At 34.6% G+C, this 13333-nt stretch overlaps 1 protein-coding gene across 1 annotated transcript in view; it reads right to left on the bottom strand.

The window, feature by feature from the left end:
* The window catches only part of LOC114892337 (cadherin-12), a 990049-nt gene that overhangs the window by 787088 nt on the left and 189628 nt on the right, over positions 1 to 13333 (bottom strand). Inside the window, exon 2 of the mRNA XM_029217108.1 lies at positions 416 to 466. The gene's annotated coding sequence lies outside the window, so the exon portion shown is untranslated. The remainder of the gene's footprint in view (positions 1 to 415; positions 467 to 13333) is intronic.

Raw genomic sequence — 13333 nt, forward strand, 5'->3', positions numbered from 1 at the left:
TTTTTTGGCATGACCCAGTGAAACTGAAGAGGAATCCTCTGATAAAACCCAGACACCCACTTCTAGACAACCTCAGTTCTCACCAGGAATATTACAAGACTGCTTATAGTAGTGCTGTTTTAATGTATAAGTAAATGTATACACACAACACACACGAATCATATGTTATATATTCACTTAGCTTATTTTAGTGCATACATGTGTATATGTGTGTATCTATATAACATAGATTAATGTGAAGAAAACATGTATAAATTAAATCATAGAAGAATACTTTTAGTATGACTCCAGTTGTATAAAGGTTAAAACCAGAGAAAAGTAAACCGTATATTGCTTAGTGATATACCCACCTGTCTGATACAATTATAAAGAACCGCTAAAAATGATTCATAAAACATTCAGGATTAGTGCTTACCACTGAGAGGAGACAGGAAAGTAAAGTCTTGGTAAAGACGAGCACAGCGACCTGCAAAGGAAGGATTTGTTTTATTTCCTAAGCTTGATGCTGGTTATGTGCCAGTTCCTTTTATTATGTTTTAAGCTACATATAACATGTCTAGTCTTTAAATGCATATTTGGTGATGGCATTATATAAGCAAACAATAAAGCAGTGCTTAGAAATAGCGACATTTAGACTGAATATTTGAGAGTAATCACCATCCCCTTTAAAGGGCCAACTGCTCCCCAATTCCTTACTCCTTTAGAACTGCTCTTTGCACACAAAATTATATGTATACATTTTCAAGAGAATAATTAAAAAGATAATATAATTTCCACAGACATGTAGAAGCTGGAGGGAAAGGAACGCTCTGCTCATTAAGCACCGTACTATGTTTTCCAAGGAGGTTTGTGCCTGTTAACTCCATTTTGTGCCCTGCATTCATGAGAGACAGATAACAAGTATGAGATGATCTAGGGTAATGAAGCATCACTCTGCATGCTACCCACCACAGAGCCACTTTACAACATCAATATCAGAAGCTACTGAGAAGGGAAAGGACAGCTTCTTTTAGGTTATCAGTCACTGCAAGTGGGTTCTGTGCAGAACTAGTGTCGTGGCGTTAACCTATTTGAACGACAGTCTTTCCACTCTGTAGTGAGAGTCCTTCATGGAAACAGATGAGGAGAGACAACTGTTAATATCCACATTACACTTTTATTGTTATTATTACCATTAATATTTGTGTTTGGATCTCTGTATTTAATACCATAAAAGTCTTTATAGAGCAGAAAATTCCAATTATAAGACAAAATCCTCAAAGTATAGGGAGAGGGACTTAGCCTGTTTATATCATCAAGTGCTTCCGACTCAAAGTATTTTTAAAAGATGATGAAAGATGGCTTTGAAAGCACATTGCACTCGAAGTGAGAGACTAGCTCACCTCTTTCAAATCTTAAGTGTTACCTTCTCAGCCTTCCCTGACAACTCTGTTTATCACTGTCAACTTCCTTTCTCCACCCAAACCCTACACTTTTATATCCCTTCTCTGCTTTATTTTTTTTTTCCTATTTAAAATGCCAGGTGGCTTTGTGGTACAGGGTTCCTTTTTGGGCCAAAGAACATATTCTAAAATTGATTGTGGTTATGGATGCACAACTTTGTGAGTATACTAAAGTCCACTGAATTGCTTTTAAATGGTGCTTGGACATGTTTAAATGTACACTTTTAAGTGAATTGTATGGTATGCCGATTATATCTTCACAAAACTGCTTTTAAAAATTATGCAGGAGAAAACCTCTCCAAGGTCTAAGTTCCAAGTTACAAAGATCATAGGGGAGTTCTCTAACACTGGAGCATAGCATCTTAGTCTGTTTGGGATGTGATAACAAAAATACCATAGACTGGATGGCTTAAACAACAAACAATTATTTCTCATAGTTCTGGAGGCTGGGTAGTCCAAGATCAAAGAAGCAGCACATCCAGTGTCTGGTGAAGGACACCCCTCCTGGGTTCTCCTTTTATCCTTACTTGGAGGAAGGAAAGAACAGTAACAAGTTCTCTAGTGTCTTTTCTTAATAAAAGCACCAACCCTGACCCCTCCAAACTTATAATTACCTCCCAAAGGCTTCCACTCCAAATGCCATCACATTAGGGACTTGGGTTTCAACCCATGCATTTTGGGGAGATACAAACACTTCAGTCTATAGCAATCCGATTCTAGAAACTAATGAACAAGTAGAGATACAACAGTGAAGATAAAATGCAGTCCAAATATTGCACATGATTAAAATCAAGGCTCTGAATGACTGTTGGATACTTATGGGATGAAATTCAAACACATAAAAACCAGGAAACAGAGATTAAAATGTGAAATATAGTCAAGGTAATGAACACAGGCAGGATGTAACAGATATTCTGAGACAAGATGGTAACGATGTAATAATATAGTGAGGACTTAGTGAGAGTGAGTGCATGGGTGGAATTCTTAATGTAAATGATCTTCTGCACTATATTTAAGAGATGGTAATGATAATAATAATAACATAAAACAACGGAGCATAACAGTAATCAACGCTAGTCTATTCCAGAGTTAAAATCACATGTGATATATTAAAAAAGGAGCCTTCTTCTTGACACTCTTTAGCTCACTGTTATCAAAGAGAAAGAGAAGTGTATCACCAGATCCATCAGTCAAACTGGATGATATACTCTAGAACCATTTCTTGAATTATGGGGCAGCATTCTGAGTAGCTACATTTCAGATCAATTCTTTTTAAACAACTTCAAATGATTCTGTATAACCTACCTTGCCTTTTCCACTTCCTCTTCCCTCACCATTTTTTTAAAATTTCATCTTGCGGTTAATTCCTAAAATGCATTAAAGAATGCAGTAAAAATTAAATTTCATTAGATTTAATTTTTAAACTTTGCATTTCTGCAAAGTTTAGAAATTAAAATTATATAGATGATATTAAATATAGGATTTCAAAACTAAAAATCAGAAAAAAATCAGGTTTATATTTAGTCAAAATACTTGTTTGAATATATGCAAGTGTTCCTCCAAAATGTCTGTTTTGCAAGGAATAATTAGATAAACTGCTTCAGGTGGGGAAAGAGATTCCAAGAGGTGCAGGTAGTGAAAGATGATCATATGCAAAATAACCAATGAGAAATTTAAATCTTCCTGAAAGCGACCTATAAATTTCTGTAGGTGAGAACACTGAGACTAGCTGTTTCATGATAGAAGCGGCCAGGGGAAGGAGGCTGAAGAGCTGTATGCCCAAAGAAAAATAAGAGTAGAACTAAACAGTAGATGGAAATTTTATAGGAAACATGTTGCGAGGTACTCACTTCCTATAAACCCACAAATAGTCAGAAATTAGGGCTTAATTGTAGATATTATAAAAAATGTTTAAATTAAATAATACAATTAGTCTGGTCCGTATATTTCTCTGTGCAACTTAGATTTAAAAATCAGATATTTCTATAACCTTTTGCTAGTTGGAGGGAAAAAAAGCTGAGTTCAAATTGGATATTTCTTTTCAGAAATGCATTCAAGATAGGCCAACTGCTTGAACAATGTGTAAAAGATATGAATGGGCAATACACAAAAGAAAATTTCCAAATGGCCAATGAGCATATGAAAATGTGTCCAACATCATTGAATCATCAGGAAAATGCAAATCAAAATACAAGAAGATATCATTATATGACCACAAGTGTAGCCTGATATTAAAAGTTTTAAAAAACACTGTCAATATCAAATGTTAGTAAATACATGAATAACTGGAACTCACATACATTGTTTTTTGTTTTTTGTTTTTGCGGTACGCGGGCCTCGCACTGTTGTGGCCTCTCCCCGTTGCGGAGCACAGGCTCCGGACGCCCAGGCTCAGTGGCCACGGCTCACGGGCCCAGCCGCTCCCCGGCATATGGGATCTTCCCCGACCGGGACATGAACCCGTATCCCCTGCACGGGCAGGCGGATTCTCAACCACTGCACCACCAGGGAAGCCCCTCACATACATTGTTAACAGGAGTGTAAAGTGATAAAAAAAAAAAAAAAAAAGCACTTTAAAAAACGTTTGATGGTATCTATCAAAACTAACCATAAGCCTAACCTATGACCCAGCAATTCTATTCCTAGTAAAAACCCAAGGAGAACTCAGTTCATATGTGCCCAAATAATACTTACATAAAAATGTTCATAGAATTTTATTTACAATTGACAAAACTAAAAATAACCAAAATATCCATTAATAGTAGACTTAGTACATACATTGTTATATTATTAAACAACTAATTACTACATAGCAATAAAACAAACTATTTCCGGATTAAACAACATAGATGAAATTGTTATGTGAAAGTACCAGAGAGAAAAGATGATGGACTTTGTATTTCATTTACTTGAAATTTTTAAAAAAACTGGACACAAACAAAATCAGAATAATGATTATAGTGGATAGAGGGGTGTACGCAAAGATTGACTAGAAAGGGCAACGTGGTGTGCTTCAGAGGTGTTAGCAGCTCTGTACCATAATCTGGAGGCTGATTACATGAGTTTATACCTATGTAACAATCATCAAGATTTCACTTAGGATTTGTGTGCTTTATTGTATATAAGGGACACCTTGATAACAGTAAACACACAAAGAAACAAACGCTTTTAAGGCACAGAAATCATTGGTATCATTGGTTCTTCTTGTGTCACACAATTTTACATTACTTGCTGCTGAATCCCTCTGGGGCTTTCAGTTAATTACCATAGGTACATGAGTTTTTATTACTCTATTATTCACAGTATTATGATTTAACTAGTCCTCATTTTAAAACTAATTTGATGTAAGAATTATCACCAACAAATGAATTATATTTCTAAATGTATTTCATAATACCTTATAGCAGAATCTCCCAAAGTATAAGCTCAAATTTATTCAAAGTAAAGCCAGTTAAAAATGAGGAAGAAATCAAACAATAAATTGAGCATAGAGAGTAATGATATTTGATAAAAAAGCAAGAAACATTATGCCCAATTTTTCTCTTAACTTGTCCCTCAAGTACAATGATTTTTGGATCGAAAAGAAAGGATACTGATTAAACATAATTTTGAATATCATTTATCACTTACAAATTAGAAAAACAAACAAGGAAAGCTCATGAAGTCCCAGGAACTGAAAGAGCACCCAGTTTCTTTAAATAAACTGGAAACTCCTGGTCTGAAAACAACAAACATAAAACATTGATCTATCTTGATAGAGTTCATTTCTATAATAAAGTTTTCAAGAAGGTAATTGGCTGAACGTGAGAATGGGGAAAAAGAATTGGACATTTCAGAAGAATAAAGAAGGCGTGATACAGCTGTCCAGAGGGGAGAAGACGACGTGGAAATATTGGATAATTGCTGGGCAGTGTTATATGTGCCGCTGAAATTTATAAAATTGCATAAGACATATGAAGAGACACATTTTATGTGTATCCATTCACTTATACATACATGGATTGGATATTTTAGTACATAGTAGGACTAACCTATGATTAGAATTTAATGTGGCTGCCAAAAGAGCTAACCTTTTCTTCAGCTGCCATAATCAGAAGTACAGAATTCAAGCAACAACGTATTTCATTCAAGTTGGTTCCATACTTTAAAAGAAGATTTAGGCTGTTTCCGAAGGAGGCAGAGAAATAGCAACATATGCCTACATTAATACAGCAATAGGTGCTGTAAGTATGGAAACAACGGAGAAGTCATTTTAGATTCAAAAGTAATAGAATTAGTACATGCTACTTTCCCATAAGTCCGTATGTTAATACAATTTCAAGAAATAAAATATTCTGAGTTGAGAAGCACAATAGAGATCATTTAGTGAAAATTTCCAGTCAAAACAGGGAGTTGTGACTCTGGAAAAAAGAACACTAGATTAGGAAGGATAATCTCAACTGGTCTGCAGTTTATGCCTCAAGTAACAAAAGGAACCATCTCTTCATCTTCCTTGTTATCTGCCCCAGTGAGTAGTCGGTTGTGTTTTCCAGTAAACAAATAAAAGAAAACTCCTGAATCACTGGATAATATCCCTGTATCTAGTATTTTGTTGCTGTTGGTTTTTCCTCATTTAAAAATAGGACAATACAAATTTCTTTACCTACCTTGTAGATCTGTGAGAACACTGTCGATGGTAAAACATTTGTATAAATGTCGTTTCTAAAGATAAAATCATACTTTTGCACTCTGCACTGTTTTACTTCACTAGTAAAAGATTTAGGCTCCTTCCCTTAAGATCTTAATAATATTTGGAGGTCATGTGAATGAAAATCTTTTGTATTACAGCTTAGCAAATAAAATTTTATAGCTACTAACAAGAACTTGAAACACTTAGGAAATTTCCAGAATCTCCTGTTTAGATTCAAAATTCCTTACTAACTTGCTTTCCGTGAGTGTTTTTTTTTCACATATTAAGTGTAATTTTTTCTTTTTTTTTTTTAAAGCTACAAAAATGTATTCTTTGTCTCCATAATGAATTCTGAGGTGTGATAAGTTACTTTGCTACTCTTCAGACCTAAATTAGGCTTAAAAAAGTTAGACATAGACATGTAAACAACAGAAGCACAGAGATAAGTGATATTCTAGATACCCTTTAGTGCAGGAGACTCCCTAAGGGAGCATGCTCCTATTTCATGATTGCTTGCTTACTTGTGGGTTAATCAAGAGTAAGGGAGCCCTTGCTGAATATATTTTTTTTTATTGGCACTGCCCTTCGATTTATGTCCCTGAATCAGGTGTTCTGAATCATTGAGATAGAGCAAAAATACCTTGTCTATATACTCATTTTGCATATGTAATTTTAGTCTAGGATTTTAATACAAAAATTTGCATATTCTCTTGTGTAGCATGTGCATGGGAAGTTGATATAGATAGCTGTTTACATTCAATGGAATTTACAATTCTGACTAAAAGAGAGCATGCTAAGAAATCATCTATAATAAAACAAGTGTTCTTATTCTGGAAGAAATAAAGCAACCCTCACCAATCTTTCATTTTAGTTTATGCTTGTCTTGAAGCTAATGCAAAGACAGCAAATAGGATAATCCCAGCTGGTCATAGTCTCTAAGAAAGAAGACATCCTCCAACATAAGAAAAAAAATCATTATGTTTCAAGAATTCTATTGAATCTTTATTGCTCAACCCCTTAATAAAACTCCTTACTTGCTCTGTCAAGATCTGCTGAATGAGGCAGAGCCAGAGATAAACCAAAAAATCTTGCAGTGTAGCAAAAGTGAGAACTGCTTTCTTCCATAAATTAGACACATTTCACTGAAGAAAACCATCTTCCATGATACTATTATTTCCTCTGAAGCAAAGGCTTATGAGAGGTGATTATTTTATATTTTTCATTCAGAGTTCAACAGTTCAAATATCTGTATTAATAACATCATCAATTGGGGTAATATGTGAATCTATCTAGCTTCTTTAGTAACCAATGAGGCAATTTTCACATTAGGTCCTGAAATTAAAACATCAGTGGGGATAAAAATGGGATGGTGGTGGACTTAAAGAAAGATATACATCTGTATTTCATTATGAAATAAATTTTTTCCACATGTTGAATGGAACATACCTCAGTGACATTTTAACTGTATAGTAATTTATTGCTGACCAGAATCTAATCCAGTGTAAGTGTAAAAAAAAAAAAAAGTGAAAATAAATAGGTCCATATTTTATTTTTTCATGCTTTCAAAGAAAGGATAATTGATTATGTCAATATTAGATTCATTTCTCGATGGATATTTAGGCTGCTTCCATGTCCTGGCTATTGTAAATAGTGCTGCAATGAATACTGGGGTGCATGTGTATTTTTAAATTATGGTTTTCTCAGGGTATATGCCCAGTAGTGGGATTGTTGGGTCATACGGTAGTTCTATTTTTAGTTTTTTAAGGAACCTCTATACTGTTCTCCATAGTGGCTGCATCAATGTACATTCCCATCAACAGTGCAAGAGGGTTCCCTTTGCTGTACATTAGAAACTGGCACAATGCTGTGGAGCAACTATACCCCAATAAAAACAAAAACAATGATAAATTCATCCTAAAACAGTATCTAACACATAAGAGGTGATACATACGTGTTTGATGTTATTATTATCCTTCAGTAAAAAGAATAAACATAAAAAATACCAGACTTATCTCTCAAAAACATTGAAAAAGATGGAGATCTTTGGAATGCATTTTACAATCACTGACATCAGAACAGGATAAACAAAGCAAGCACATATTTATGTGCAAATACACAGACACTACAGACATGAATACATGCAAAATGTATTTAGAAAAGATGCTGTATTCCAGGGTTACTCTAACTGCAAAGCTTGGTTTAGGCCAACCATGCTTTGCAGTTAGAGTATGCTATGCACTGGTAGTTAAATTACGGAGAAGAATGTATAACAGGATGAGAATTCACACTCCTTTCTATATAAAACTTCAACTCGGTTTCTTATTTGGAGATTGATACCTGACTGGCATAAATTATCACTTTGAATTCTCTCACATCAGTGGGCTATGTTAGAAATTAAACATACTTGCCAAAAGAGATATTAACTGATTTTGTCTGAGCACCATGTACCAAGACACTAGGTATTCTAAGGTAATATTTGCATTGGGAAAATGTTACAAACCAGAAAAAGAAAATCCAAAAAAAATGTAGCCAATTTGTTTGCTAACTCAGAAAAGTACTGAGAGGGAATTTTTCTCCTTCAGAATCCAATACTATTGATACTTTCCACATTAATTCACTGTTTCATTAATTGCCTTAATTTTTTAAACATATTTTGTACCTCATTTACTCATGGATTTAAATATACTGTTTCCATTTAAAACATGAGGTTTTAATTAATACCACTGGTTTTCAGTGGCCCTTTAAAAGTTAAATATGATTTTGATTCAGTAATAAACTTTTAAAATGCATTGACTGAATTGCTTTCCAGAAGGAAAAAACAAACATATAAACAAAAAACAACAAGCTCCAAGTTTTCATTACTTTACTTTAAGGAACTGAGGAAGTCTGTTTGGGGAAACTTTCTAATTTCTCTGCAGACCTTGTATTAGAATTTGGATTTGCTTCCCAGTAGAGCCTGGTACTTCTATGTGCAATTAGAAGAGGCAAAGGAACCTTGTTTATTACAAAGAGAAAGCTAATGAGATGAGATGGTACAATCAGCATGAATGCCGGGTCATTTCAGAGCTACAACTTCACAGCTCAATCTAATTCCTAACAAAGAATTAGCTAAAGTCAAGTGAGTATCCTGTATGGAATCAGCTTCTCTCCTGTTTGTCTTTTTATGAGCTGGGTTGAACGCTAGAAGTTTATTATCATTGCCTAACCCTCTTTTGAAAGCATCCACTTTGTTTTCCTTAAAGGTTTCACCAGGGATTATTCTATTTAGTGCTACTCCAATGAGGATTATTAGAAAATTCCCAAATAAACATTCTTTCTCAGTGCAGATAACATATTTGTTTAGGAAATACAGTAGTTCATTGCCAACTATGCAATAGTGAGATGTTTTTTACCTTAAATATTAGTTAAGACAGATTTTGCTTTTGAATATGCCTAGTCATGGATTTTAAATCTTAAAATAATTTTAGAAACCAAATAACCCCATTTCTCATGTTATAGATAAAGGAACCGAAATATAGAATTAGACCACCAAGCCATTTAGTATAAAAACACTGGCCAAAATTTTAGATTCCTAGAGTCCCAAAACAGACTCATTTCCACAATATGTGGACTCTCCCCGACATTTTCCCTAGACTTAATCACTAGTATTAGTAAATTGCTTCAGGTTACAAAGGTAAGACATGAACATTCAAAAGAAAATTATATCTAGCAAGAATCATTAATTCACAGTTAAAGAGAGAATAAAACTATAATACTACTTTTTTTCTTTTCACAAATATTTCTTTAGTCTGATCCTGAGTATGGATTGTGAAAAAAGCAGAAAAGCAACAAGGAATTAATTGCCCATATTAGTCCTCTGGTTTAAGGAATGAGAAATTATCTTTAAAATTTTAAATCTTATGTTTAAGGGACACTAAAGCATGTCTTACCATCATCATCTAGAAGGAAATGATCATCTGGGCTCAGGGATGGCCAGAGCCTTAGGGGATTAAGGCATTTGGTACTAAGTTTTAATTGAAGGAAAGATAAATTCAGGGAGAGGAAGTGGTGTGCGGGGGGCTGCCTGGGAAATTTCATGGGAGAGAAACACATAGAGGGGAACTGAGGACTGGAATGAGTTTTTGTAGGAATGAAGATATACCAAGGAGACAGATGAAATAAAAGAGAAGGCAGAGATACAGTATCTTTATTTCAAGCCTAGGATGTCTGGAAGTGCGTGTAAAAGCAGTGGTGATGTAGCTGGTACTGCTAAGAAGCACCAAGTGATAACGATGGAAACAAAAGTGAAAATAATTGAGAGAGTGGAGCGAGAAGAGGAAGAAGTAACGGAAGAACCGAACAGATTCATGATGCAGGAAATGGCAAGGGGATTTTCTTTATTCGAGGAGAGTTGGTTTTTGAGGCACGGGACCTGAACACAGAATGGAACACAAAGGTTGCAGCAGCTGTTCAGAACGAAATCGAGTGCTACCGTGTCATCTATGACGAGAAAAAAAGAGCTACTACCCAGACATCACTGGATCATTTTTTCAAGAGAGTAGATAGAATCGAATCCAGCAGGGAACCAGAACCTGTGCCATCAACGTCAGGCGTGAGTGAAATTGCAACTTGCCCTCTGTCTCCTGTTGCTGACGATCCTTCAGCTCTACCATCGCCCACCTCCTCTCCCTCCTCCAATCAGTAACTCTTCTTGCCTGTTCACTCGATGCCAGCCCCTGGATGCCAGCTGTTGTACTGCACTACTGTACTTTTCAAGGTACTGGACTGTAAGATTAAACATGTTTTCTTTTTGTCGTTTGCTTTTTATATATTATTTTTGTGAAAAGTATTATAAACTTACTACAGTACCGTACTATATAGCCGACTGTGTTAGTTGGGTACCTAAGCTAACTTCACTGGACATACGAACAAACTGGACTTAATGAACACGCTCTCAGAATGGAACTCAGTCATATGTAGGGGATTTACTGTATTTTGGCCAATACTCTGTTAAAAAATAAATGAAACTGCCGGGGAAAATAAATAACAGCAGTCAGTCTACACTAACACTTCATTTGTAGAGCAATGGCTTAAAGCCGGGATATAAATAGGTTATTTTGCTGTTGCTAATTAGTAGTAAACCTTAAAAAATAAGTTTTGATGACATTTGTTATCAGCTAATCCCTAAAGATGCAATTCTGGCACAGGATACCATACCTTTTCACTGGGAAGTGTTTGTCAATATGTTGCAATCGAATTGCTGGACAAAAAAAGAAAAACAACCCTGATGGCTGCCAATATTTATATAATTATAACTAGATAGGCAGTCATTTCTCCCCAAGAGTGAGAGCACTCAGACTTTAAAACTCTTTGCAAGGCAGGAAAACGTCAACAACAAAAAACAACTTGGGGTACAGAGGAACTGGTTTACAAGGCAGAAATAGAAACACAGATGTAGAGAACAAACGTGGACACCAGGGGGGAAAGCTGGGGTTGGGGGGATGGTGTGATGAATTGGGAGATTGGGACTGACATATATACACTAATATGTATAAAATAGATAACTAATTAAAAATAACAAAAAACAACAATAAAAAAAGATGTGGTATATATTTTAAAAAACCTGGTTTTTGCTCTAAATTTTACCAATTATAATCTCCTCTCACATTAATAAACAACAGGGAATTTACAATTACATTAACAATCCTGAAAATGTATCTATACACCTGGACTCAAGTTTTTACTCTGTGAACCTAGCCAGAGAAATTCTAAATATAGAAAAAAGGTTTTATGAAAAAATATGTTCATTTCAATTTTATAATAATATAAAACTGGAGATGACCTACAAAAAAAATTATAAATTACAGCATGTTGTAACTAAACTATGAGAACCAGTTAACAGACAGGAAGTTAAGAGAAAGAAATTCATATTTCTCAGAGGATCATACATATACGCCATACCTTTCATGCAGTCATTCCGTCTCGTGCACAAAAGTCTCACATACTGCTCCCAAGGACCACCTAAGCATGAGTTTTTACATTTTACAGATGAGACGGCTAGTTCTCACAGTGATTAAAGACAAAGGCATGTAACCAGTAGTGACGACACATTTATTTGTGACCACTTACCACACAGTGTGCTGCTCACTGTAGTAATTTGCTGATTGAGAACATTCAGTAAAATGACAGTTCATCACCTACTTAATGTAATAAAATCTCCGCAGGTTTCTTTTAACTTTAGTGCATAATTCTGTTGAAGTCCTAATTTCATCCATATACATTTTGGAGTCATACCTCATAAGCCATGCTATGTTATAAGAATAAATCCTTTTAACTCAGTCCAGAATTTAATATTATAATGTTAAACAAATTACAATCATACATGCCCAAATATCTTAGATATTGTTTGTGGAAGCCTGGTTGAAAGAAGACAAAAAAAAAAAAAAACACGGAAAATTCTGTAGGAAAAAGGCAAGGGGTGGAGGGAGAGTGAGATACAGAGAAAGAGACTAAATTCAATCTCAACAATGATGGTAGGAGAATTAGAAATAACACAGGTAAAGTATACACAGGGCCAGGCCTATAAAATGTTATTTAAAAAGAATTGTTATTTGTTATTATTTAAAGTTTTTGACTTTTAAGAATTATTCATTATAGCAAATTTCCAGAATAAAAAGGTTAAATCTATCACATTCAAATTTTTTTAAGTAGGTTTCTGGCTATTTAGTATTTTGCGAATAACACGATTACATATAGAACTACAAACTAATTGAGCAATTACTCATTTTGGTCATGTTTCAACGTTTTATAACTTGCTATATATTTTTTCCCTATGGACATTTTTTTCATAGAGCATTGTGAACTTGTGCAAGTCACATAAATAACCTGGCCTTTGGTGTCTCCATTTTTGAAGGAAGAAGGTAGAACTGTAGTACATAAAGTTCTTTTCAGTACACTTATCAACGTATATTAACATAATGTTAAAAAGGCATTGAAGTATAATATAAGTGTTTAACAGATTTTAATACTTCAACAATAAATTTCGAGTTTTTAATTCATCTAACTATATCTCTAACACACACAGGATGATCCCAGCATTTGCTCATAAACATTGATATCTGTTATTATTTTTCTCAGCAATAGTAATAACAACAGTAATTGGATGTTTACCACATTCTTCACTTAAATTTTCTCTTTGACCACCACCAACTGTGTAACATCCCTGTCTCTATTCCACTTATGA

Source organism: Monodon monoceros, unplaced genomic scaffold, assembly GCF_005190385.1.
Source record: "Monodon monoceros isolate NGI ecotype Baffin Bay Population unplaced genomic scaffold, NGI_Narwhal_1 Super_Scaffold_12, whole genome shotgun sequence".
Taxonomy (NCBI): domain Eukaryota; kingdom Metazoa; phylum Chordata; class Mammalia; order Artiodactyla; family Monodontidae; genus Monodon; species Monodon monoceros.